This window comes from Amblyomma mixtum, chromosome 4, assembly GCF_055824585.1.
Source record: "Amblyomma mixtum isolate Tamu chromosome 4, ASM5582458v1, whole genome shotgun sequence".
NCBI classification, from domain to species: domain Eukaryota; kingdom Metazoa; phylum Arthropoda; class Arachnida; order Ixodida; family Ixodidae; genus Amblyomma; species Amblyomma mixtum.
In genome coordinates, this window is record NC_143015.1 from 52,016,871 (window position 1) to 52,044,862 (window position 27,992).

The 27,992-nt window shown below is 48.5% G+C and overlaps 1 pseudogene; it reads left to right on the top strand.

Moving 5' to 3' along the window:
* The first annotated feature begins 20,832 nt into the window (after positions 1-20,832).
* On the top strand, positions 20,833-21,561 carry LOC149346488 (uncharacterized; annotated as a pseudogene).
* Positions 21,562-27,992: the final 6,431 nt, after the last annotated feature.

Here is a 27,992-nt window from a genome sequence, read left to right on the forward strand (position 1 = left end):
CTTCTTTTATTCCTAAACGCACCCACCGGTTTTTATAAGCTTAAATTATTAATTCGCAAGCGGCTCTGACTGCGCTCACGAAATTGTCACATCCTGAGCGTTTAAAACGGAAAGCTTAGAGCATGCCTTTTTCTACTCTGTTTTTTCCTTTTCTTAGTACAAAAATCTAGTACAAAAAAGCTATGGCGTAGAGGTAGACCAATCGCCTCGGAGGAAGTGGGCAGGGCATCCAATGCCGGGCGCACGCAATTCTTCACCGGATTAAAAAAAGAAAACCTCCCGGTGACGATGAAATTGCATAAACAGGCCGCATTATTAACTTCTAATACCTACTTATGCAGGGATGCACCCTTAGTGCAAGCTCATAAAATCTTAGGAATCTCATCTTTGGTTCACTATTCCCTTGGCATTCTCGTCTTTAAGTTCACAAAAGGTAAGCTTCCCATTCCAACAATCAATAGTATCCGATTTCCTAGACGAGATTGCATTTGCTTGTAATGCCAAAACAATTTCTTACTACTGAAGCCTAGAATTAACTGCTGCAAATTCATACTAGAAATTTGTGTCTCATTTTGTGGAATTCATTACCATTTCATTTAAAGCAATCATCTCATATTCATGCTTACAAGTGTAGATTTTGTACTTTTCTTCAATCGCGATAAACAATTGCTTTCACTGCTAAGAGCATTCGGAGTACTCACGACATTTATTTCCTCTATTTATATTTCTATATAACCTGCACCCAAAATATGTCTTCTTTACAGTTGCATCATACTGTATTCCAGCGTGTTTTAAAAATTACTTTACTTAACCAGTTTCAGCTGCATCCACTGCTGTTTGCATGTTGTCATTTCTGTACGTTTGTAACAGGAGGTGCTCTGTGCAGCCGTTGGGTCTGGGAGCTCCCCCAGTGTTAGTCAAATATCAGTACGCAGTGATTGACTGATTATACTGAACGGATTCTGATTCGGATGTGGTCTGATCACAATGACGAGAACCGACAACGCACTCCCTGACCAGAAAACGATGATTTGCTCACCCTAGTTTTGTCCTTAGCGTCAATATCCTCTATCAAAAAAAAAACAGTTAACCCTTGGCCCTGATTCTCCAGCGACTGCGAAACAACTGACCAAGAGGGCACTGAAAACAGTGACGTAGAGGAGGACTAAGATGCTACCTAACTCCGGACAGGCCTCCGTTGTAAACTGAAGCTGGCAACGTAAAACGCTAAAACCTTATTCAGTGTGACTAGTCTAACTGGTCAGTTCGAGGAACTAGGGAGTATTAAATGCAATGTCACAGGGTTTACTGAGGTGCATACAGTATTAATGCCAATGCTATTCACTACCTGTTTACAGGAGGTACTCTGGGGTCTGGAGTGGGCACAGTTGGGGATAAGAGTTAGAGGAGAGTACCTAAGCAATTTGCGATTCTCTGATGACATTGCCTCGCTAAGTCACTCAGGACATGAACTCTTAAGCATGATCAATGAGTTAGACAGGCAGGTCAGATGGTGGCGCTAAAAATTAACATGCAGAAAACCAAAGTAAAGCTCAACAGTCTAGCAAGAGAACACCCGTTCATAATTGGTAGCGAGTTGCTGCAAGTAGTAAGAGAATATGTCTACTTAGGGCAGGTAGTGTCCGCTGATCCGGATCATGAGAGGAAAATAATTAGAAGAATAAGAATGAGGTGGAGTGCATATAGCAGGTTCTCTCAGGTCATGAATGGCCCTTTGCCAATATCCCTCAACAGAAAAGTATACAACAGCTGTATCTTACCGGTACTCACCTATAGAGCAGAAACGTGGAGGCTAACCAAGAGGGTTCAGCTTATGATAAGGACAACGCAGCAAGCTATGTAAAGAAAAATGATGGATGTAACATTAATTGATCGGAAGCGGGTTGAGTGGGTGAGGGAACAAACGAGGGTTAACGACATCCTAGTCGAAATCAAGAGGAAGAAATGGGCTTGGGAAATGGGCTTCGCATGTAATGCGAAGGCAAGATAACCAGTTGTCCTTAAGGGTAACGGAGTGGATTCCAAGAGATGGCAAACGTAGCAGGGTGCGGCAAAAAGTTAGGGGGGGGGCGGATGACATTAAGAAGTTTGGGGGTATACGGGAGCGGCAGCTGGCTAAGCATAGGAATGATTTGAGATATATAGGAGGTGCCTGTGCCCTGCAATGGGCGTAGGCACGCTGATGTGATGACGACGATAACAGTGGCGCGGAGCGCTATTCAGATTTAAAACATTTTCAGCAAATGTGTCCATTTTCGCGCCCAGTCTTTTGCGGATATGCCGATGCGATCCATATGCACACGGCCACAGGAGAGACGTATGTTGTACACGAGAGGTGCCGCAGATCCAACAAGGTTTTTAGCACTGGCTTGCTTTCTCTGCTCTTCTCAATTCTAGAACACATACATACTCGACAGGTAACTGTTGCACATAATACTGCAGTCACAACTTGCCTCTGACCTAATTTTTTTCTGTTGTGGTTATGTGAGACGTCATGAATGTAGGGCGGAACATCTTTTTTTTTTTTTACTAAGCAGGTTTTGCAAACGCGTGTATTCTATCGTTCATGAGAGATTGTCGAGAATTGGTTGCTAATCCGCGCACATGCGTGGGGGAATTGTTTCACTCTGAACCCTGCGTTTCAAGGCTATTGGGTGCTAATCCATTTTGATAGGCCAGCTTGACCGATGAGGCAAGAACGTAGAGGAGCACACAGGACACAGCAGCTGAAATGCAGCGGAAGTATAAGACTTATTCACTAGCGTCTGATATGGCTTAGCTGGGGCATTTAGCGAGAGCCGCTAAGTCTAGTGGTATGATAATATTTGAAATGTTCAATTATCGAATCGAATATTACCCTTATCGGTTCACTAAGCGATCAAATAGTACCGACTCAAAATTATTAGAAAATGAGGAATATTTTCGCATAAGTATTCGAATAAATTTCGAATTGTTTTCTCGTGATTGGTGTGAAAGAGCGCCAAGTCATTTCAGATACTTTTCTCTAAGGCACCGCTAGCTTCGTCCCCACACACCGTGCTGCCATAGTCTGTGTAAACGCTTCAGCTCTGCGTCTGACCGCGACGCGCTCCAATCCCGTGGAAGCATTCATAATGCTGGCCTTGTTAGCCCCGCTGCTTATCCCGGAGGCCACTTCACACGCCGTGGCCGCCGCGGTGGCTCAGTGGTTATGGTGCTCGGCTGCTGACCCGAAAGACGCGGGTTCGATCCCGGCCGCGGCGGTAGAATTTCTTTGCAGGAGAAACTCTAGAGGCCCGTGTACTGTGCGATGTCAGTGCACGTTAAAGAACCCCAGGTGGTCGAAATTTCCGGAGCCCTCCACGACGGCGTCTCTCACAGCCTGAGTCGCTTTGGGACGTTAAAATCCCATAAACCATAAACCAAACTTCACACGCCGTGTCATAGCTCACACGCCGCTCATCTACCGAGTGGTGTTGCTACATTTTTATTTACTTTAATAAAAGTTTAATTTCATCATGAATTGCTGAACATTGCTTCCTTAAGTGTCAGTCCTGTCACATGGACGTTGTGTTGATGTGCGTGGCGATAACTGGTTGCATCCCCTTAGCGGACAGTATCGTTCTTTCTTTTCCCATCCGCGGACGGGCTGGAAAGGAGCGACACGCTGGCGCAATCCACTGCCCCCTTGCCTACATCCAGGGCGTATCACATCCTCCACTCTACATCCTCCACTCCTGTCACAGTGCTGCCACAACACCGTAGCGGCGGCGAAAAAGCTCCGTTGCTTGTCCTCGTACGCCTCAAGTACGAAACGGAACTACACGAGTTTGGCAGGGCTTGCTGCTTCTTGCGCGTCGGTCGACGCGGCAGCTCCAGCGCCTTTTGCTGTCTTTTAATGGACGAAGGTGAAACCTGGGATGCGAAATGTTGAAAGAAATGCAGTGGCGTGTGGGCTGGTTAGAAACATGTTCAAGCTGGCTCGCCCGAATGCGTCCTGTGTGCGACGATTCTGAAAACGCCAGCTAACACACCATCTTTGATCAATCACCTTCGACCCCATCCAGGATCCGCAAAGAGTATGAGAACGGAGCATCTGCAGCCCAGCATTGTACTGCTTTAAAGAAAAAAGTAGGCAAATGCAGTTCGATTTTGAAGCCCCCTGTTAAGCTATCAGAGCCCCCGCGCCAAGACACTTACAGAGTAGACTGCCTTCCTCATTCATTGCGAGCAGTCTGCATTGCTATTATCTCGCTGAAGAGCCAGGTTCGCAAAACTTGCAGTGGCGCGTAGTGTCCGAATATAATGTCTCATGTCGCACAGCATTCGAAAGTGCTGTTTTGCCTGAAACATACAATGCTGTCACACGATCCTGCCATGAGAAGCTACACGTCCTCTTGGTCATGGATGTAGGCCTCATCGCCATCACAACTGACGGCTTGATAACGCAATTCGGGAACGGAGCAGTAGCGTTTCTGTGACATGCCAAGTGTTTGATTCGTGCCTCAAAGATTTGTTCTTGAGTGCCGCCACCTGCGTGCGAACCGTACTGCAGGAAACGTGCGTTTTGAAAGAGTGAGATCTAGCTGAGGACCTTCCATGCTATGTAGTGACTGACAATGCTAGGAATCCCGTTTGGCGATGTGGCCGACGCCCTGGATGAACGTTGTTTGCTTCCCCAACACCCTGACGTTTTGTATTCAGGGCGCGAAAAAAAACATCAAGTTCACAAATGTGTGTTCAAAAGCGCGGACTATTGTTGGGCTGTACAAACGAAGCAGCAGAGCGAGGAAAAGACTGCAAGAAATACAAAGAAGAATTAGTATGGAGGAAGTATTAGAAATTATACAAAATCAGTGGACAAAATGGAATAGCGATTCAGCACACCTTGAACACTCTTGAATGGCGTCAGATAGATGCATCTGTATCAGTGCTGACACCGATTGAAGAAGCCACTGCGGCTGCTTGCTATGAAGCACGCTCACCATTGTATCATGTTATTCCCCATGTTCACTGCATTCAGGTGCTGGTTTCTGGAGAGACGATTTGAGTTGAGCAACAGAGTTCTCAAAGACCCTCCTGAGCCCTGTAAAAACAAGATTTGAAGGTGTAAGAAGAAGAAGAGGACGTCTCCGCGGTGCCGCACTTCGTCGTCATCGCTGGTGGTTCCGGCGCGAGGCTCGTGCTGGAGCTGCTTCCTTCGGCTGGTTCTGCCGTCTTGCTACGACCTGACCGCTGCGTTCGTTGGTCGCCGTGACCCACTAATAAATCCACTGTTCACTTGGTGGAGGTTGCAACGATCCCAGCCCCCGACGTCGCCCTGGAACTCCACAGTCGCACGGTGTCCGTTCCCATGGAGGACCCAAGCCAGCAGCCCCCGACCCTGCTTCATGCTTCCTGCGACTTGCTGACCCTGACTGATCCTGAGAAGCTACGCGCCGTTGCTGACTTCCCGAAACCGGCCTCTCTCAAAGAGCTGCGCAGCTTCGTAGGCCTATGTTCCTACTTTCGTCGTTTTGTACGTAATTTTGCTACAATCATCGCCCCACTAACAAAGCTCATGAATGGACCCGCTAACTTGTCCTCTTGGACACCGGCCTGCGACGAGGCCTTCGCGAAGCTCCGCAAAGTTTTGACATCACCGCCCATACTTCGTCATTACGATCCCGATGCTCCAACGGAACTCCACACTGATGCCAGTGGTGTCGGCCTCGGTGCGGTGCTCGCCCAGCGCAAGCATGGTTTTTCTGAATACGTCGTCGCTTATGCCAGCCGCGCCCTCACGACAGCAGAGTCAAACTACTCCGTTACCGAAAAAGAGTGTTTGGCGATCATCTGGGCGATCACCAAGTTCCGTCCTTACCTGTACGGACGCAGGTTCGACGTTGTAACAGACCACCACGCCCTCTGTTGGCTCGCTACGCTCAAAGATCCGTCGGGCCGTCTCGGACGCTGGGCCTTGCGCCTTCAGGAATATGATATCCGTGTTGTATACCGCTCGGGCCGCAAGCATTCTGACGCCGACGCTCTCTCTCGGTCGCCGGTGACCCTGCCTGCCGTTCCCACACCAGACCCTCCCCTGACCGCTCTCACAGTCTCAGATATGCCTTCCGAGCAGCGCCGAGATCCTTGGATTTCTGTCCTGTTCAACGTCATCAATGCCCCTACCATGGCTGCATATCCGCGATCTCTCCGCCGCCAAGCTTCTCATTTCTCCGTCCGGGATGGTCTCCTTTATCGCCGAAACTACAACTCTGACGGCAGAAAATGGTTATTGGTTATCCCGCGCCATCTCCGCTCCGACGTTTGTGCCCATCATCACACTGACCCGCAAAGTGCTCACGCTGGTGTCCTCAAAACATATCACCGACTTCGTCAGCGCTACTACTGGCGTGGAATGTACAATTTTGTCCGCCGCTACATTCGATCGTGTGATGCCTGTCAGCAACGAAAGGATTCACCTTGTCGCTCGGCCGGACCCCTGCAGCCTTTACCATGCCCTGCTCGTCCCTTTGACCGCATCGGCATCGACTTTTATGGCCCACTTCCCTGCACTCCGGAAGGTAACCGATGGATAATCGTCGCCGTCGATCACCTGACCCGTTATGCCGAGACAGCCGCCCTTCCCACGGCCACAGCTCGTGACGTCGCTTATTTTATTCTGCACCACTTCGTCCTCCGTCACGGCGCACCTCGGGAGCTGCTCAGTGACAGGGGCCGCGTATTTTTGTCCGAGGTAGTTCAAGAGCTCCTCTCAGCATGTCAAATCATACACCGTGCGACTACTGCCTACCATCCGCAAACAAACGGCCTCACGGAGCGTTTCAATCGCACTCTGGGCGACATGCTCGCAATGTACGTTTCGTCTGACCATTCCATCTGGGATCAGGTACTTCCGTTTGTGACTTTTGCCTATAATACCGCCCATCAAGCGACGACAGGTTTCTCCCCTTTCTTCCTCTTATACGGCCGTGAACCATCCTGTACCATCGACACCATTTTACCCTACCGACCAGATCCGTCTGAATACACAACTATCTCCGACCTTGCTGACAAGGCTGAAGAGTGCCGTCAGCTGGCCCGCACCTTTACTTCCGACACACAAGGATACCGCAAAGACGTGCACGACAATGCCAGGCCGGCTCCGACGTTCTCCACTGACTGTCTCGTTTGGCTTTGGGTTCCTGCCGACACCAAGTTCTCCATCAAGTACCATGGCCCTTATCGCGTCATTCAACGCACGTCTCCTGTCAACTACCTCATTGAGCCAGTTACACCTTCCTCGGACCACCGCCGCCGTGGTCGCGAGGTCGTCCACGTTAGTCGCCTCAAACCATATTACAACCCGCCTGTCGTTTCTTCGCCGTAAGTCGCCAGGACGGCTATTCCTTCTCGCCGGGGCCATTGTAAGAAGAAGAAGAGGACGTCTCCGCGGTGCCGCACTTCGTCGTCATCGCTGGTGGTTCCGGCGCGAGGCTCGTGCTGGAGCTGCTTCCTTCGGCTGGTTCTGCCGTCTTGCTACGACCTGACCGCTGCGTTCGTTGGTCGCCGTGACCCACTAATAAATCCACTGTTCAAAGGTAATAGTGTACGCATATTGCCGCGAACCTTTGTAGTGATAGTTTTTTTTTTCATTCTTCAAAGCTGGCGGCACGCTGCTTTACCGCTTTGTTTTTTAGATGCACGCCATGCCCAGATTTATCTCGATTGACTGCATCTAGGCAGAGCCGATTCTATCTTGCTCCAGAATGTCCTAGCAACTTTCCACGCTTTATATCGAAAGTTCGCTATCAGCTTTAGAAGTGCACGGCCGAGAGCGGCGGGCATTCTGTTCTACGATCACCGAGAACGCCTGTTGGCACGCCGCGGCGGGCCCATTCTGTTCTTTGCAGGCGCAAGTCAGCCCAAATAAATAGTTTTGTTTAGAAGCCACTTTCATTGTATTCCTACTCTCCGGACTGCTGTCACCGTTACGTGAAAATACTCTATGTTGACGTTATGCTCAACCCTCCTTTCAAGGGTGCCTACGGCGATCATAAAAAAAATTGGAGGACGCTTAAGCTTCGCTTTTAAGAGTGAAACGCGACAGCGTCTTGCAGCGCTGCCGGCGAGTCCACGGAACGTCAATGCCAGTTCGGCGCGATGCCTTGCCCGATGGACAAATAAAAAAACCCGATGCCACGAACGCCAGCATAGCTTCTACGCCGAACGAACGGGCACCAAGCCACAAACTTCGTCGTGAACGCGCCTTGGATGTGCGCTGTGTTGTTCGCCGCTCACCGCGTGATTCCTGCGGACCCACACCGCCCCATTACGCCCGAACTGGGCGAGTGGGAGGCGCAGCCGTCGCGTTCTATCTGTTTGGGGCAGTGGCGTTCATGGCGAGGAGGAGGGAGTGGTTTTAGTGGGCGCTGCCTGATGGCGCAGCGTGCGCGCGAATTGAACAGCCAAAGTAGCAGAAACGTACATTAATACTCGCTTAAATGCGACTTCTGAAATTTCCATGCTGATAATTACTAATATACAGCACAGTACATGTCACAAAAGCGCCCTTCTAAGACACCTTATTCACTAGACTCGCCTTTGTTCATTTCAAACCATCGAGCTAGCGTGGCGGAGTGGTTAGCGTGCTCGTCTAGGACTCCGGGGGCCCTGGTTCGATTCTCTAACTCGGCCAATTTCCTACTTAGTTTTATTTATTAATGCATCTGGGATTTTTTGCACACGGGCGAAGCCGCTGACGCCGCAGTCAACACCGGCTTTTCTGCGGCACGGGGTCCTTAACGCTATCGCGTTAAAGAAAGGGTCGTATGTGTTCGTGCTGCAAGAACACTCACAGCCATTACAACTTAGTCAAAAATAATTTCTGCAGAACAATTATCCGTCTTGGAAGTCTCATATCCGAGTTTCATCAAAACAGATTGAAAGCCCATCTTCTTTCAACCAGGAAATGTCTGAGATATAATCTTTATTCCCAGTGTTCATTCGTTATAGCAGACCATTACAGTGGTGTTGAAGCGAAGGAAAAAACAAATGCGGATCACTGGAAATCGTGGCCAGAAAGCACTTTCTATTCTGGCTACTGAAGTGGAATGGGACAGGCGCTTCTCAGCTTGCTCCAGCTCGGTAACACGTAGTCGAGGGTCATTTTCGCTGGAGTGTGTGGAGAAACTTGCTTTCTTCTAAGGGAACTCGGTACGTTTCAAGCTTCCGCGACATTTCTGAACAGACGCACTGCTGCGAAAATGTTACGGTCCAGAACCACGTATTTGTGAGTATCTCCGCTTGCACTGTTTTGATGACCAAGACTGTCTTGTCTTGTTACCATAACAAAAGTTCTTTTTGCATGCATAGTGCCTCTGTAACGTGCCCTGTCTTCCACATGCTCGTTTAAAACTTTTTGAAATGTACTTTAAAATTCCGCATTAAGTTAATATCGCAGATATCGTGATATGAAATCTTACTCTTTTGGGTGGTGGGTCCTCGCAACTGTTAAAACAAGCTTCAATCCTAGTCATTTATCTTTTAATAGCTTAAAATTTATCCTGTATCATATCCACATTCTCCCTTGCTTTACCCACATGTGCTAGTGCGTGAATCTTGTCAAGCATCTGTTTCTTTTTCGTGGTAGTCTTAAGTCTTGTCTTATAGTTGATGTTACGGTGTTCGAGCGATGCATCGATGATAATCTCCTATATCGAGTGAACCGCTCTAGAGTGCTAGGTTTTCCTTCTAGCCAAGGTGTATCTAGCAATTTTATTAAGCCCTGCCTACGCTACGTAATTTAGAGAGCACTGTCTCCTTTTGTTTACAACACTGTGCATCCTTTTTGTTTTATATGGGTTTATTTCACCTGTAGTCAAGCTTCACCCAGCTGCATATTATTGATACTTTTTACTCAACAGCATTTAAAAAAACACCATTTCACACTCGTTTCCTTCTGTCATAACCAGCGCACAAACAATATGGACGTGCAAATTATAAGATTTCTATTTAACTGTGTATTGACTATTCGATTTTTTTGACGCTTCGAATTTCAGTTTAATTCCTTGTATTCGATTCAGTAGCAAGTCTATACTATTCATAATGGTGAACACCGCAAAAAAGGCGGGACAACGACAAGACAAGCGCTGTGATTAGAGATGTTAAAATTTCTACACATATTAGAGCCCAGTGTACTAGAAATCACATTTAGTAGGGCTGAGATCTCGGCGAGTTCGTATGCATTCATACTGATGAACAGCGCAAAAAAGGCGGGACAACGACAAGACAAGCGTTGTCCCGCCTTTTTTGCGCCGTTCACCAGTATGAATGCATACCAACTCGCCCAGATCTCCGCCCTTTTATACTATTCGTATTCGATGCGATTTGGAAACGCTACAGTGAATGTTTACAACAATCGAACCGGAGCGAAAGCACGGATTTGTGCTACGTAGAAGACGACAGTGAGCAGACAGTTCCGCGGGGCGGAGCAGATGGAAGTTGATGAGGACGACGCTCTTCAATGCACAGCGCGAGAGTGTCGTACAGTTTAACAGGAGGCGTGTTGGCTGCGGCTGCTAGAGCAACTGTTCCACACGATTAATCATTAACGGCCTGGTCTCGAAGGCCATGCCAATCCACTCTTCCGGGAAGCAAGGCTGTCCAATGCCTCCTCTGTTTTTTGCTCTTTATCTGGAACCGCTTTGTTTGAGTGTGTTGCGTAACAGTAACATCCATGGGTTCTCTGTTTTGGGTAATGATGTCTAATTGCTAGCATATGCTGACGATCTTGCATTTTTCTGTATTGACAAGCCCAGCATTGATGATATGTTGTCCACGATAGATCGATTTGGCATCCTTGCTGGTGCTCAAATGAATCGCTCCTATGGTTAGGTTCATGGGGCACAACTCCGTCCGTGTAAGCTGGAATATAATAGTCTTGTGTGCATCCTAAATATATTGGTGTTCCACATCATGCCTGGAGAGAGAGCGGGTTCCGGCCGTGGAGCGTTATGCTCAGACTTTTGTCCCGCATCGGCTTTCTATTTTTGGTCGAGCCCAGGCTTGCAACACCTTTCTTGCAACAACAATTTATTACGCACTCTAGGTCCTTCACTGCGGCAGACGTTACAAACAGCGTTTCCATTATGTATATGCGACATTTAATTGTTCTTCTAAATTTCAGCGCATGCGGCTGTAGCAGAGCTGATTCACTCTGACGTCACGCTGATAGCGGCTTAGCATCGTGACCTATCACGTCACCCTCCTGTCTGTTTATAAACCCGTTTCCTATCGGCAATAAACGTTGTTATTCACTGACTGCCGGCATGCTGACATGGTGGCAGCGGTCCCTAGTCGGCTCGTCGATGCCAGCGTCCCTTTTTTTGCCACCGAGGCCCTTGGACACATCAGGCAACGCTCGGCTAGGATGGCAAACGTGGAAGAGTGAGTTCACGTTGTTTTTTACCGCTACCCAGCTGAACAAGCACAGCAAAGAGGTTCAGGCAGCTACACTGCTAATGACGGTTGGTGACGAACCTAGAAAGGCGTACAACACGTTTAGGTTTGAAGAAGGAGAAGACAAAAACGACGTTGGCGTCTTGCTAAAAAAGTTTGAGGATCTCTATAAGCCCGAAACCAACCTAACAATTCATGAATTCTGATTCGGCTCAAGAAACCAGAAGGGAGGTGAAAGCTTCAGTGAATGGCTGAAAGAACTACGAATACTGGCAAAAAACTGCGAATATGGAGAGCTAGAAGACCGTATGCTGCGCAACCGCATTATTTTGCGCCTTCGCGACAGAAACTTGCAGCAAAGGTTGATCGCTTAAAACCCGTCCTATCAGAAGATTGTCGAAATCTGCCGAGCCCTAGAAGAAGGGAAAGAACAGTTCCGCGAGATAACCGAAGCGGCAGGAACCACCCATAAAACGAGCGTTCATGCAGTAGCGGCTAAAAACGACGTCTGCAATAGATGCGGCTATCAGACGCCCCGTAGGGGAATATGACCCGCGAACGGTAAAACTTGCAAGAAATGCGGGAGGCGGAACCACTTCGCACAAGTTTGCATGTCGTTGCCGCATTCACAAAGTACGATTCGAAGAAGAAATGATTTGCGGGAGCTGCAGGCTGACGAAGATGAGGATTACTTCTAGGAAAACTTTAACAGCGCAGACACTGACGGCAGACAACTGGAGTGCGATTGTGGACATTGACGGCACACCAATGAAGTGCAAATTAGACACGAGGGCAAACTGCTGCGTTATTTCAAGAAAGGACATTAGAAAACAGCCAGATAAGCCAGAACAGACCTGTCGCGTTTTTTGGGCACAAAACCACTGCCAGTGATAAAGTACGGCGTTTGCTTACTGCAAACGACGAAGCTCACGAAGAAATATTTTTACTGTGGAGCAAGATGTGCCGGTAACACTGAATGGTACAGCAACCCAAGGTTTGGCGTTTATCAGCCGCTTGCAGATCATTCAGCATGACCAACTCTACCCGCCAGCACAGCCTTTTGCAGAAGACTTCAAAGGGCTCTGCGAGCTAAAGACTTCGAGTACAACATGAAGCTGAACCCTGGTTTCGCGGGTGTCGTGCGTTTTTGCAGCTTTACTCGAGTGCGCAATACCCCCAGGGATCCTGTGCTGAACTCTCCTGTGCAGAGGCTTATGAGAAGGCAGACGAGAACTCTGCTCCCGGTACCGGCAGAACACTTGGTTCCAGAGACGGTGCCAGCAGAACTGTGCACAACAGACTCCAGGAAATTCGCCAGCGCCAGAGAACCTACTACAACCGTGGGTCCAGACACCTGCCTCCTCTGTCGCAGGGACAGCAGATAACAACGTTCGACGTGCTTCAACGGACCTGGGCACCTGCTGTCTTCCTGAGGCCAGAGGAGACACCGTGGTCCGCGATCCTGAAAACGGAAGACAGCCGGGAGATCAGGAGGACCCAGGAGCATATACGCGACGTAACCCCTCGTGCAGACGATACTTCAGCGTCTGACGACCCAGACGTCGCACACGACCCCCCAGAGCTACGGCGAAGCACACCACGTCTCCAGGCCTGTCGCTACCCGCTGCCAGAGAGACGTTAAATAAATTTTTTAGGAAAAGAAAGCTGTAGCAGAGCTGAGTCACTCTGACGTTACGCTGATAGCGGCCTAGCATCGTGACCTATTACGTCAACATCCTGTATCTTTATAAACCCGTTTCCTATCAGCCATAAACGCTGTTCTTCACTGACTGCCGGCCTGCTCACAGCGGCGTGATAACCTTTTCAGGCTTGCTTGTGCAGTGGGACTGGGCCTCGAGCATCTATATGTGAGTCAGTTGGTTGCCCGTCTCTTCTTTTTTCGTGATTGTTCCCACCCAATTATTACGGCACTTTTGAGAGTTAACTTTGAGACTCTACTTCCGAACTTTGTAGTTTCTTCCAATTTTACTGAACGCCCCTGTTTATTAGGATTTATGCCGGGCGTTTAAGCCTCCAAGCGGTTTTCGACAGTTCGGTTTTCAAATTAGTACCTATATTCTGTTTCGCGCAAAAATCTGTACAGTGATTTGATAACGACGTTCTTCCCGCCCCCACTGTATCGTTCTTTATACTTTGGGCTTAGGGGTCATGATGTTTTAAAGCGAGTGCATAAAATGCCCCTTCATTCTTGCACGAAAACAATTTTCTATACATTACACGCCGAACCTGTACCTCTCAAAACATGGCTTGATAGGAAAAACATTTGTGTGTCTTCTGTAAACTGCCCCTTGTGCAATGTGCCTGACACAATTGAACATTATTTTATAGACTGCAAAGCTGCGATTTTGTTTTGGGATGTGCTGCAGAAGACGCTACAGAAAGATTTCCTCCTAAATTCCTACAATGTGCGCTAGCTCGTTGTATCCGAACCTGACTCGAAACCCTATGATATGATTCTTCTGATTGGACTTCATAGCCTTTGGAAAACGCGCATGCAATACCGCAACGTTTAACCAGTTGTTTCGCCCAGAATTCAGTTTAGCTGAATGTTGCTGCAGTAACGGACAGTTACGATGGATTGAACTTCTTACCGGATTGGTTACCTCTCCTGATGGGCTGTATATCTTTGCTGGCCGTTTAGTTCTGTTATGTTTCCTATCAATTTGTACCACGTAGAGCCTATCTATACTCCATTTCATACATAGCAGTCAACGCTGCCAGCGGTACCAAAGTAGTCCGCTGCAAAAAACAGGCGAATTTTATCCGTCCGCCTCGCGTCGTGGCTGAGTGGTACGAAACGCGCGCCTGTCTGTTCGTTTTGTAAGGGGCCAAGGTTCGACTCCCTGCTTGGCTGTTTTTTTATTTTTTTTTATTTTAATTAAAAGATTCATTACGTAGAAACTCGAAACTGTCAAACTCTAATACCTACTTTGAAAAACGCAGCGCTGTTTACTTGTTTCGAAGTGTAAAGGTAGGCATACATACGATGTAACTTGAGTCGGATGGCGTTGAGTGCAAAGCTGTCATATTTAACACTGCGCGAGCTAGATATTGTCACCTTGCTAGGGCGTTTTTATGGTGATCTTATTCCAGTAGAGAGAACTTGTTTTTTGAACCTCGCAAGTGCCCGAGGGCTCACCCCCCTCATCTCGCCCACAGTTTCGAGAACTTCACGCACAGTCTTCTCCGGGAAGCGCTTCCTTACGCTAGAATAAACGTTGACAGTCACCTGCTTGCAGTCTTTCGAAATTTTCGGAGACTTCAGCTTGGAGAATAGGCGAGCAGATGTTTTTGAAGCCGCAGTGGGCGAAGAAAACAAGCGAGTAGGAGATAGCGGTGCCATGTTCGCAGACTCAGAAACCGAAAGACGAAAGCAGACGACATCACCGGCCGGCCTAGCTGCGAAAACCTGATACAGGAGGAGCCGGAAAGGCACTCTGTTTTGAAGAACATAAAAGAAAAAGCAATCTTTTTGAGAAATAACGGACTTTTATTATTATACTACAAATCGACCAAAATTTACTTTAATTTTTAGTTAATTTTAAGTTAATTACTCTTTTCACTTTCCACGCACTACATTACGATGCGGAAGAGGAGCGCGAACAGGCGCCGCAGCCTTCGCTGCGTTGACTGCTATGTATGAAACGGAGTATAGGTGCTCTGTAAATAGTATTTTTGTATACGCACAGACACACACACACGCGCACGCACATATATGTCCTTTCTGTTCATAACCATGTAGAATAAATACCATGAAAGAAAAAAAAATAGCCTAGAGGTCTCCTTCAGCAGCCTTTAAAGTACTTGTTCGCGCAACAGCGGGTTCGACTTCCAGTCATGGATATTGATCGAATTTTTTTTTCTCCTTTTAATGGCTTGACATCTAACTCTGCTGAAGGTCAAATTTGCACAGTCCGCGATTGAAGCCCGAGCTACCCTAGCGAAGCTTTCGCTTCAAAACTACTGGGCGCACGCCAATAGCAAGGTCGCTCCTTTTTATCCCCTTTTTTTTCTCCTCTTCCTCTGTCATCTTCTCTTCTCGGCTTCTTTTATTTTCTTCCTCTTCTTTCACTTGGGTTAAGTCTTGTTCTTTTCTTCTTCCGCTTAGATGTTGGCTTGGCTCTCGCCTAAACTAATGTGGGGGCCAGTCAGGAGATCTCAAGCTAATATAAAGTTTATACGCGACTACATGACACGGAAAAACGTGCAAAAACTGGAGTGGGTCTTTTGATTCCGGCAACAAAAGCAGCATTTCTGTGCGTAGGCTCTTAATCTAGGGCCGTCAACAAATTTAGATGGCGGATTATTTCTGCAGGAGAATTGCAGGCGCTTTGGCTGCATACTGTTCTGAGCCTGTACGCGGGCTCCCTGCGCCTCAAGGAACAGAGACTTTTTCTGTTTTTTTTTCCTGTGAATCTGGTGGCATAGCCATCGCTATAGCCATCACCATCAAAATGAGCGACAGCGAACACCAGGGGTCCAGCATTTTGTTAGACACCCTAGCCACCTCCCGAGATTATACGCGTGTGCGTGTTCGACGCAGAGCTGTCCGCTTATTGGGCGTTAATATGAAACATAATCACGTCATCACCTCGATCCTAGGATATGCAGGTCTACCAAGCGGCGTACATTGACTTTACCGTTCACCCTCTCTCAAACTATCTTTCTCCCACGTGGCGAAGCTCCACCTAAATTGGCCTCTCTACCCCTGCCACATAAGCAACTTTAACCGGGAGATTGTAGCAGCAGCAGCGGCCTCGCGCAGTAGGAGCAGCATCAGCTGCCGATGACGATAACGCCGAAGTTCCGCCGAATGGAGCTCGTTCCTCGTGCCGGTGGCAAGCACCTCTCTTCTGGCAGCGTGGCATGCAACTGTTGTGGATTCCTCCTTGTCGCAAGCGATTGCGGCGGCGGTGGAGAAAGCAATAGCAAGTGTCATGGATCGCATAGTTGAAAATCTGTCCGCGTGCATTTCGCAGGTCATGGCATCCCAAATGTCCACTTTATTGCAAGCTTCTATTGCCCCTGTTTGTGGCACAATCACTTCTCCATTGGTTGCACCTCCCCAACCTTCTGTGCCCGTGACTTCCAATCCACTGAGTCAGACTCAATCACAGCCTTCGTCTATCCGTACAACCAGTTATTCACATCACAGTGAGACAGAAATCTCATCTGAAGAGTGCGTTGATATGGAGACTGAGATGCGTGCTCAAAAGCGCAGTACGTCTCCATTAGGTGGTGCTGGTCCGTCTTGCTCTCAGTCGAAGAATAAGAAGAATCACCCTAGATCTACATCCAAAGGCAGCATTTTGGATCAGGCTGTCTCCGCTGCGGCCCTTTCGGCGACATAGGGTCGTTGAAGGTGTTGCAGTGGAACTGCCGGTCTATTCTTTCTGCTTCAACAGATTTAGTTTGTTTAATCAGTAAATTAAGTCCCGACTTAATTGCTTTTCAGGAAACATGGCTCACTAAAGATTCTAGGTAAAATTTACAAAATTATCGTTCTTTCAGGCTTGACCGGCCCTCAAGAGGTGGTGGGTTGCTATTGTTCGTACCCACAAAATTTTGCCACTGGGCAACTGTGTCATTTCAATATATGGACAGGCAGTGTGAAATTCAGGCACTTGATCTCAATATTCCTGGACATCAGCCACTCACTCTGGCTAATGTATATTTTCCAACAGGTGTGCATGACGTTCGGCCTCTTGACTCGTTTTTATCTAGTTGCAGGAAACAGGTTTTAATTGTTGGAGACTTCAACTCGCATCATGTTTCGAGGGGGTTTCGAACAAATCTCTGCGGTACGCTCTTATGGGACTGGGCTTGTGTAAATAACCTCATCTGTTTAAATTCGGGGCTCCCCACATTTGTCCGTGGTCAGTCTCGCTCAGCGTTAGACTTGTCATTTTCTTCCCTCGGAATAACTGTGTCCTCTTGGCCGCCAGTTGACTGTGGCTCCAATAGTGATCACCTTCCGATCAGCTTCCAAGTTATGTGCCAGTTGACCTCTCCTAACAGCACACGGCGCACATTCTTAAATTACGACAGTTTTAAAAATGCTCTCAAAGCAGACCTTCACGAATTATCTCATTCCAACAGTGGAGATAATGACATCCGCATTTGTTCAATTTTGGATGGAGCTCGTAAAAAATCGGAGTTCTTGGTTCAGGCACATAAGGGAACATCGCCGTGCCTTTGGTGGAACGCAGAGTGCGCTCGAGATTATAGGCGCCGAAAGGCTGCTTGGAAGAAACTTCTCCACAATCAGTGTCCGAAAAACTGGATCGATTATAAGTTCGTTGCAGCTACGTTTAAGCGCACCGTATCTCGTGCAAAGGAGTTGCACGATACTGAACGCTACGAATTCCTTTCAAAATCTGGTAATAGGCGCGCTTTATTCAATTACCTAAAATCCAGGAAACTAATCTCGTCCACCATGAACGCTGTCTCCCTAGTTCAGTCACCGGCTGAACTTGCGCAGTCCCTGGAAGAGATAGGCAGAGGCCTTGAGCGCCGGTTTACGGCTCTTCTTCCTTCTCCTCAGAGATTTCTTGCCTCTTTGGACGATTTCGAGGAGGTCACCCTCACTGAGCTCTCGAACACTGTATCCCGCCTTCCACCCGCGGCCCCTGGCCCTGATGGTGCGACTTCTTCTATGATTAAAATTTTGTTCGAGGAATCTCCCACCGACTTACTGGCACTTGTAAATTACTTTCTCAAGGGGCCATGGATTCCAAATGAGTGGCGTCTAGCAAAGATCATCCCGGTGCTTAAAAAGCAGGGAGATGGTTATGTGTTAGACAATATAAGGCCAATTTCTTTAACTTCGAATCTCGTTAAGATAATTGAGAGGGTGTTGCATGGTAGAATAATGTCTGTTATTTAAGAGACTGGGTTGTTGAACCCTTGCCAGATTGGTTTCAGACCAGGATGCTCTATGTGGTGTGCCCATACCGATCTGGAGAGCCGCATACAGTTAGCTCGGCGCCGAATCCAATACGCAGCGCTTGTTACTTTAGATGGATCTAAAGCTTATGACAGCGTTGAACACAGGACGCTCTTGCAAAGACTACAGGCAGTAGGACTTCCGAGATACTTTGTGGCTTGGGTTACTGAATTTCTTGCTGACAGGGAATTTTACTGCTTCCAGAACGGTGTTTCATCAAGCAAATTTCGACAAGCGAGAGGAGTGCCCCAAGTGGCGGTCCTCTCCCCTGTACTTTTCAACATCTTACTCAGCAGTATTCCCTGCAGTCCTCAGGCGTCCACCTATGTGTATGCTGATGACATCGCCTTTTTTGCTTCAGAGAACTACATTTCCTCTTTGTACCAGTCCTTACAGTCCTACCTGAATGTCCTAGACCAATGGTTAGGAGACATTAATCTGTCCCTTAATGTCAATAAATGTGCTTTATTGGTTTTTCCGCTCTCTCGTCCAGTTAATATCTCTATTATTTACCGGAACCATGTAATTCCTCAAGTGCAAAGTGTCAAATACCTCGGAGTAATTTATGATCCTTCTCTTTCCTGGGAGGCCCATATCGAGCAGATCACTGCGAAAGGAGTCCGAGCAGTCGCTATGCTGCGTAGGCTGAGCAGTGTTCGTTCTGGCATGAGAAGACACTCACTTCTTATGATTTACAGAATGTACGTCCGTCCAGTCTTAGAGTTCGGCTGTGTTTTATTCTCTGGTGCGCCAGCGTATAAACTTCGCCCCTTGATTCTCTTGAAGCGGAAGGCGTTGCGCCTTTGTTTGGGCCTTCCAAAATTTGTGGCGAATTCCGTTTTGTACCTGGAAGCGCGTATTCCATCATTGACTTCTAGATTTCGGCTCTTAACGGTGAAAACGTTCGTAAGAATGTGCGATTCTTCGCTTCATGCCTCCAATTTGATCTTCCTTCGTCAGCCTCGGCCATTTTTCAACGAATCCTGGTCTCGTTTCCGTACCCCTCAGATATTTTTTGCGCAATCCCTCCTTGACCCCTTAAACGTCCGCATTTCGGACATCCGTCCGGTATGCGCCAACTCTTCATCTATTCAGATTGTCTTCGATGACATCTTTCCAAAACATGCAAAGTTAATGCCTTTCCATTTGCTCAGCGGTTTATTGCAGGATTACCTGCTGTGCTTTAAATCTCATGTTCTCATAGCGACAGACGCCTCACAGTGTGAAGAAAAGGCCGGTGTTGGCATTTTCTCCATCTCCCTTGACTGGTCATTCTCACTCCGCCTTCCCGATTACACCCCTATTTATTTGGCCGAATTTCTAGCAGTAGTCTTAGGGTTGCGCAGATTAAACAGCTCCTTGTCATCTGTCATAATTATGACATTCATTATCGTTGTGTTCCTCTCTCACCGCGTCTACAACATCTCAGGCACTTCGGTTACTCAAATGCTTGGTTCCACCCCACGTGTGTTCATTACGGTTGGTCTGGGTGCCTGGGCACAGAGGAATCCATTTGAATGAGGTTGCCAATACCCTGGCGAAGGCATCTCTTCAAGGCCCAGTCGTATCTGTGCTTCCACCCAGCGCATATATTACGGCGGCCAGGTTTCGCAGGTATCTGCTCTTGAAAGAATTCGCAGCATCAGCTCTGACCTCCTCTCCCGAATTCCGGCATCTCCTTTACCCATGATGCAGTAAAGGATGGTGATCACGCAAGCTTGAGGTTTCCTTCACGCGTCTACGTTGTCGCGTGCCTCACTTAAACTTCTACCTTTATAGATCTGGTCTGGCGGTCTCCCCATTGTGCCCGTTCTGCGGAGAACCCGAAACGATAGATCATTTCTTGTTGACCTGCCGCCGTTTCTCCTCTTTACGGAGCCGCCTGCTGGAGCTTCCGTTTCGACAGCTTGGTCTAAGTCTGTCTGCCGGGGTTGCTCAGTCTCTTGGGGCTCCCTCCCTTGGGCACAGCAACTGGAATGTGCTCTCCGCCATGCAAAACTTCCTTACAGACACTAAACGGCTGTCGTCTTAAGCTCTGCTCTTTCTCATGATCAATATTCCTCTGGAACGAAAACTCTCTGAAACGTGGAATAATTAGCCCCGTTCTCTATTTCAGTCACCGATCTCACAGCATTTGTTCAGCCTATTTCAATTACACATCTGAGATCCTTTCATTTATTTCCTAATTGCTATTATTAGCATAATTATTTTATTTTTCCCAACCATTATTTTCTTGTTTAACATTTTGTGCAACTATCAGTCGCCGCCTGTGTCTTGGCCAATCCCCCGCAGTGGGTACGCGCCATTATCTAGAGGACAACAACAACAACAACAAATCAACCACTTCCTTCATCGTTCCGGCCTCATACCTTTCGGGTGCGACAAACTGGTGACTCCGGACGTCCGCTGGAACACCTGCTCCCACCATGGCCGACGCCGGCGACAACGCCTCCGCCATGCCCGGTGACGGACCCTCCAGCGCCGTCTCTGCGCTCTCCCTTCGCATTCCCCCGTTGTCGGCAGCCGATGCTCAGCTCTGGCTCGCTCAAGTCAACATCCAGTTCACTATTGGCCGCATCACCAGCCAGGCGCATAAGTTTCATCACGTTGCTGCGTCTTAACCACCTGAGATTGCCGCCGAAGTCCGCGATCTCCTAATAACTCCGACCGCCTCGGCGCCGTTCGACACGCTGGCAGCTGAGCTCGTCAAGCGCACAGCCGTCTCGAAACATTGCCGCCTCCAGCAGCTCATGTCCTCCGAAGAAATGGTGGACCGCGAACCTACCCAGTTGCTGCGTCGGCTCCAGCAGCTCCTGGGCGACAAGGCTGCTATCTTCGACTAAGCCTTCCTGCGTGAGTTTTTCCTTCAGCGCTTGCCGCCGTCGGTCCGCATGGTGCTTGTGCCCGCCCAGGGGATGTCCTTGGAGAAGCTTGCTGAGCTGGCGGACTCCGTCATAGAAGTTTCCTACTCCGCAAAATCTCTCGGCGCAGTCTCGCAGCCTTCCACACCGCCATCATCTCTTTCCTCCTGCGTGGACCTTCAGACCCTCCGTGATGACTTCCAAGCCCAGATCACACAGCTCCCAGACCAAATCGCCGCACTGTCGACTTTCTGCTCTCTGTCGCCTTCCCGTCGCCAGACTCCGGCTCGCTGACGCAGTGCTACCCCACCTCTTCAAGGCAGAGAGTGCTGGTATCACCGCACTTTTGGTGAAGCAGCGCGTCGGTGTACGCCTCCCTGTCGCTTCCAGGGAAACTTCCCACGACACCACCAGAAGCAGCAAGTGGTGTGACCCCAGAGACCAGCCGCTTATTCTCCATTCGCGTCCACAAATCGGGCCACCATTTTCTCGTCGACACCGGTGCACAGGTAAGCGTCCTCGCTTGCAGCTTTACATCATCACCTTCTCGCCGTACTGGCCTATCGCTCCAAGCCACAAACCTCACCCCCATCGCTACTTAAGGCGAACATGCTCTTACCCTCAATTTGGGCCTCCGACGTATGTTCCGATGGATTTTCCTCGTCGCGGAGGTGCGCTACCCAATCCTCGGAGCTGATTTCCTTCGCCACTACAATCTGCTGGTCAACATGAACAGCAAGTGTTTCGTGGAAGCCGCGATGAACCTCTCTGTTCACGGCCTCTGTTTTCGAGAACCGCTTCCCAGTATACCCTGCCCACAACAGGCCGTCTAGGAGATCCTCCTGGATCAATACCCTTCTCTCCTCCGTCCCTTCAACTTCTTACTGCCCGTCAAGCACGCATCACATTGTGACCACTGGCCCGCCCACACACGCTCTAGCCCGTCGCCTTGCTCCAGACCATTTACAGGTCGCCCGCAACGAGTTCGAACACATACTGGAGCTCGACTTTATCCGACCTTCCTCTAGCCTATGGCTGTTCCCTCTACAAATGGTACCGAAGAAATCCCCGGGGGACTGGCGACCCTGTGGCGCTTACCGCGCCCTTAACAGCGCTACCGTTCCGGACCGTTATCCCCTACCTCACATCGCGGATTTCAGCGCCGCCCTGCATGGCGCCACAATTTTCTCTAAAATCGGTCTCGTTAAGGCCTACCACCAAATCCTTGTAGAACCATCCGATGTACCCAGAACTGCAATCATTGCATCATTCGGCCTCTTCGAATACCTCGGCATGCCATTTGGCCTGTGTAACTCTGGCCAGACATTTCAACGCTTCGTTGACACAGTTACACGGGGTCTACCTTTCTGCATGGCCTCCATCGATGACCTCCTCGTATTCAGCCGCGACACGGAGCAGCACTTGCAACACCTCCGGCAGCTGTTTCAACGGCTCTCTGATTACGGCCTGATCATCGACAGAGCAAAATGTGAATTAGGCAAGTCGGAGCTGGACTTCCTTGGTCACCGTCTCAACCGCTCCGGCATCCGGCCTCTCCCATCAAAAGTCCAGGCCATTCAAGACATTCCGTAGCCTACCTCTATCCGCAAGCTCCATGAATTTCTTGGCTTGGTCAATTTTTATCGCCGTTTCATTTCTGACTGTGCTGCACTCCTCAAACCATTGACAGACATGCTTCAAGGCAAGAAAACAAACTCCGCACAACTGACATGGTCTTCAGCTGCTCTCGATTTTTTCCAGGCCGCCAAAACGAAACTATCAGTCCTCGCCTTTCTTGCCCATCCACGCCCTGATGCACCCTTACGCCTGATGACCGACGCCTCCGACTCCGGCGTTGGAGCCGTGCTACACCAGCTCATGGATGGAGCTTGGAGCCCTCGTGGATGGTGCTTGGAGCCCTCTATCTTTTTTCTCCCGAAAGTATTCCCCTGCCTAAAGCCACTACAGTACTTTCGACCGTGAACTTCTTGCCATTTACACGTCACATGCCAGAAGCAGCCTCGCGCAGTAGGAGCAGTACCAGCCGCCTATGACGATGACGCCGAAGTTCCGCCCAATAGAACTCGTTTCTCGTGCCGGTGGCACGCGCCTCTCTTGGGCACGCCATCTTACATTCTAACACTCCGGCCAGTAAGTCAATCACTTCCTTCATCGTGCCGGCCTCATAACTTTCGGGTGCGACAAAACTTCTACCCTCTACAAAGCATCCAAACACTCACTTTTCCCAACCTCCACCACCTACACCGCATTCACCCAAAATTACACGGAGGGTACATATTCATGGCAGGGTGATATTTGTACACTCGCACACATTACATGGACGTGCACAAATTTAGTGGCGCTGGAGCTGTAGAAGGTGACGTTGCTTAGCTGCGCTCTGGAAGACAAGGAGGCGCTAGTTGCCAGCGGCAAATCGTCGGCGGAAGCTAGTAGAGTCCCGGACTGAGGAATCCACCAACAAGCCCCTCCGGTTCTTTTTTTGCAAAATAAGTGTTCATTCCACACCTTTCTTTTTTTCACTGCAGGGAAGTGGACGGAACTCGTCGAGCTTGTTAGTTCACGTCACCGGTAGATCCTGTCGCAGTTTCCTACGCCTCTCTGCGCCGCTGAGTGCACGACACAGAAGAAAAATTTACCGCATTATTTCCTGGCTCACTTTTCTATAGGAAAAAGTTTTTTCGCCCATCTAAGCACTGCTTTTTTGTCAGGTGGCCGTACAGCAGTCCTTCTGTCGAAGGAAAAGATGTATTGACCAGGACAATGTTTTGAAACAATTTACGCTAATTATTATGCGCCACAATTTTTTTTAACCTTTCAACCTCTCCTGCCATATTATTTTATGTTTCGCACACTCTTTCGCCTACACAACTTCAATTAATGTTTTGGGTATAAAGGTGTTTATGAATTAAAAATCGCTGCTCTCACCCTTTTCCGCGCATGAATACTGACATACAAAAGTGACAATTTAAGCATCCGACAAAACGCAGTTCCCCTGCCATTCAAAACTGCTTTTCGGATGAGCATGCCAGACCGTAATAATTACACTTTAGCCAAGGCTTTTCAGTTTTCAGCGTTACGGCGCCATAGAATCCAGGTATGTAATTTCTCAATCAGTGTGCATTATTTCTAGTCAAATTAGCGGACGTTCGTTCACTGCGCCCAGAGATTTAATGCAGAGGTAAACGCGGGAACCTATACGTTCTCTTGTGAACTGAAGTGCCCATCGTTTCGGAAAGGAGGAATGAGAAAAAAGCAGACCGTGTTTCTATATTCCTGTAGTGGTTTCTTTCTTCACTTGCCTAGTGGTTTCTAGGTTGACGAGAAATACGTAACAGCACGAGAAAAAAGCAGCTATGTTCGTCCCACAAAGACTCCGCGTGGCGTTGTTTCACTGCCGTAAGATAGACTAAAGCAAATTTTATTTCGCAAGAGAATTAAGTAAGCCTGGGCCTATGCGTCACCTCATTCACAGTCTAAAAGTTCATATAATGTTGTCCAACGCTGTCCTCAACAAACGTAAATGTCGCAATAACACCTTCTTAGCGAACAACTCCACCGAGCTTTGAAGGAAGGTAGCAAGACGAGGGTGAAAGAAGAGAGACAGAAAGAGGGGCTGTAGTGGAGGGCTCCGTGATATTTTCTCCCCCCCGAGCATCCTAGGAATTTAGCGCAAATTGCATAGCAGACTGGCGTCTTTTGCGTTTCGCTTCCATAGAAACATGTCAACAGCAGCGGGGTTTGCACCAGAGTAGGAGCAAGGGGAATATTACCTAGAAAATTGGTTTTCAGAATGGAATTCATTCTTATTACTCGGTGGGCACTTCATCCATGCCATGGGCGAAGAGATAGTGGGGAGAATAAACGAACGAAGAGCGAAAGGAACATGGTTCCGAAATAATTTCGACCACCTGGCGATATCTACCGTGCACTAACATCACGTCGTTTGCGCTTCCCCTGAAATGGAACGCACAAGCCGCAGCTGAAATACCGCTCGTTATCTGAACCACAGAGGAGGTCTTGTCAGTCGGGACGCTATTTGAGGGCTAAAGGAGCGGAAGTGGCCCAGAACAGGTTGCAGTGACATACTGCAGATGTCTAGCAGGTAGAACGAGTGTGGTTTTGAATGGGGACAGTGCACCCCTTCTTCATGTCTCGTAAACGCAGTCAGTCTGTCAGGCGGTGTGTAGTTACTGTGCGTGTGTTAGCCTAAATTTCTGGATGCCCGCCATCTGTATCGCGATTCTGGATTTTTATATATATATATATATATATATATATATATATATATATATATATCTTTCTCGCACGAGGGCAAAAGCCTCATTCATCACAACCGGTTGCCGTGCCCTGAACGCTCACATATAGGGTGAACGTCTGTGTAACAGCCTGGTACAGTCTATAATTGAGCCCAGCAGTTAACCGCACGGGGTGCCTTCCGAAGCCCAGCCATGGCGGCCTGCCTCGTCTCAGCGCTGTTACTCCTGTGTGCCACTCCAGCAGCTTTCGGCGGTGCATCCCCGGTGAGAAGAGCACAAGACAGCTAACACGAGTTTCAGACACAGCTGAGGCGTCACGCGGGTATCCGTGACTGCATTTTTCATGTCTGTGTATGCCTGAGCCCATTCTTGAGAAACTTGCCATTTTGAAGCGTACGCTTGGACCTCCACCTCCCACACTACGGAGGTCAGCGCGTGCCTTTCTATTCTCCACGGAATATGATATGACCTTTTCATTACACCTGCAGTGCAAGTCGGTTATGCCCAGTTGACGACGCCATGTCACGAATTTAGGCCGGAAGATAAGAAGCAACGACCGGGGGGAGGCGGGGATGGGAAAAATTGTTAGCGTCTCGTGAAATGAGTGAAACGAATTATTCAACGCCGGCGCAAAATATCTTTTATGTAGTGCGCCGTTACAGACTTCGCGGTCTAAATTTCTCCTTGCGGCATCACGATTGACAGTCTCTGGTCTAAAACTTCCTTGAGAGTATTTGTAAGCGCTAGCAAAATACGGAGATGGGACAACACAGGGGACGAAGGGTTTCTAACAACTGCTTATTGTCTGAAGAAATATGAGTGTGTGGAGATATCAACGTCATATCATGCTGAAAAGTGGGAAGATCACAGCACGCTAAGGAGAGTGATAAGAAAAAAAGAAAAAAAGAACAAATCTTAAGTGATCAACACACGCGCTTACGGCAGCCTAAGATCACTGTTCTTCCGGTAGTCTAATTCCGTGCTCCTTAGCTTGACATAAGGTGAGCTGACGCATTGCTTACCTGGAGCAACATGCATAGCGAAAGCTTCTATAATTTCGCGTTCCCTTGAGTTTCTAGCACGGCCTATTACCTTGCTGTTTATAGCAATGGAGCTTTTTCACAGTGTGCGCAATGAGGTGCCAGATTCCCGGATTTCATAACCAGCCCCAGCAGTAGCTCTTTTGATTAAAACTTGTATGAAGAGTGTACCGAAACACCCAACGGAAATTATCGCAAGCGGCGTCCGTAGTCAACATAATGTAAGAATGTTGGTGTCATCGTCGCGTTCGTTTCACCTATAGTTCTTTATGCGCTTACTGTCGGCATACGCCACGCCGTTCTCTCACTATATATCTACTAGCTTCCACATGGCTTGATTTGGCAGCCACCATGAGCTACGTAAAAGCCAAGAACGTTCTGGTTAGGAGCCAGCGCTGTAAAAATACGCGAACGTTGCCACTTCCTCCCTCTGTCTGTCTGCCAGTTGAAGCGCACCGAACAATACATTTTAGTTTACTTTTTTTTAATTTTAGTGAATTTTTCTGCCTTTCTAGTGTTACTAGCCTCTATCCAACCTCATACAAAAGAAAAAAAAGAAGCACGCACACATGTTATCTGTTTTCCGTCGTGCTGGAAGTTTTCACAGCGCTTTCCTTTCGGCAACATGTTTTTCCTGCTGCGGCTTGGAATAGGGTGTGCTCAGGAGGATGCCAGAGAATTCCTAGCGTAGAGGGGCCGCACAAAGCAGTCTCGAAACCCGAAGTTTAGTTTTAACGTGCGCTCAGGAGGATACGGGAGAATTCCTAGAGCAAGGGGCCGCATCAAGGAGTCCCCAACCACGGAGTTTATTTTTGCGATGACCCCGACTGAAACGCAGCAGAGCGCGCGTCGTCTGCTAGGCCCTGGAGCGTATACGAAGACCCTGTTCTGAGGACAGGGCTCTCGCGACAGATCGCGACTGCGCCGCTTTATGGGGGTCTGTGGGCGCATGTTAATGCGAAAGCATTTCTTGGCTCATCAGTGGTGTTCGTCCGACGAGACAGATCCATAGCCAATCCAACACTAGCCAGTTAACAATTCATGAATTGGCTAAAGTTGCTAAACAGTGCTTTCCGGGCGAAACAAAATTAAAATGAAAAGCAAGAGTAAATAAATAAAAGGAAAAGAACGTAAAATTACGGAAAAGCGTAAAGAAGCCTAAAAAAGTCAACGTAAAACGAAAATGCAAATGGAAACTGAAAACATCGAAATAAACTGCCGCCGTGGCAGGTTCCAGCTAAATTAATGATTGGACGCGAGGGGTTCCCCAAGAAGGGCAACCTGGGGCGCAGAAGGCTCAGTGATGGTAGCAGCCGCCGTCGCCGGGCAGAGGCGCATCGCTTAACCGCAGCACCGCAGCACCAGCACTGGCTTGGTGACTCAGAAGGAAATATGAATGACAAGTAAT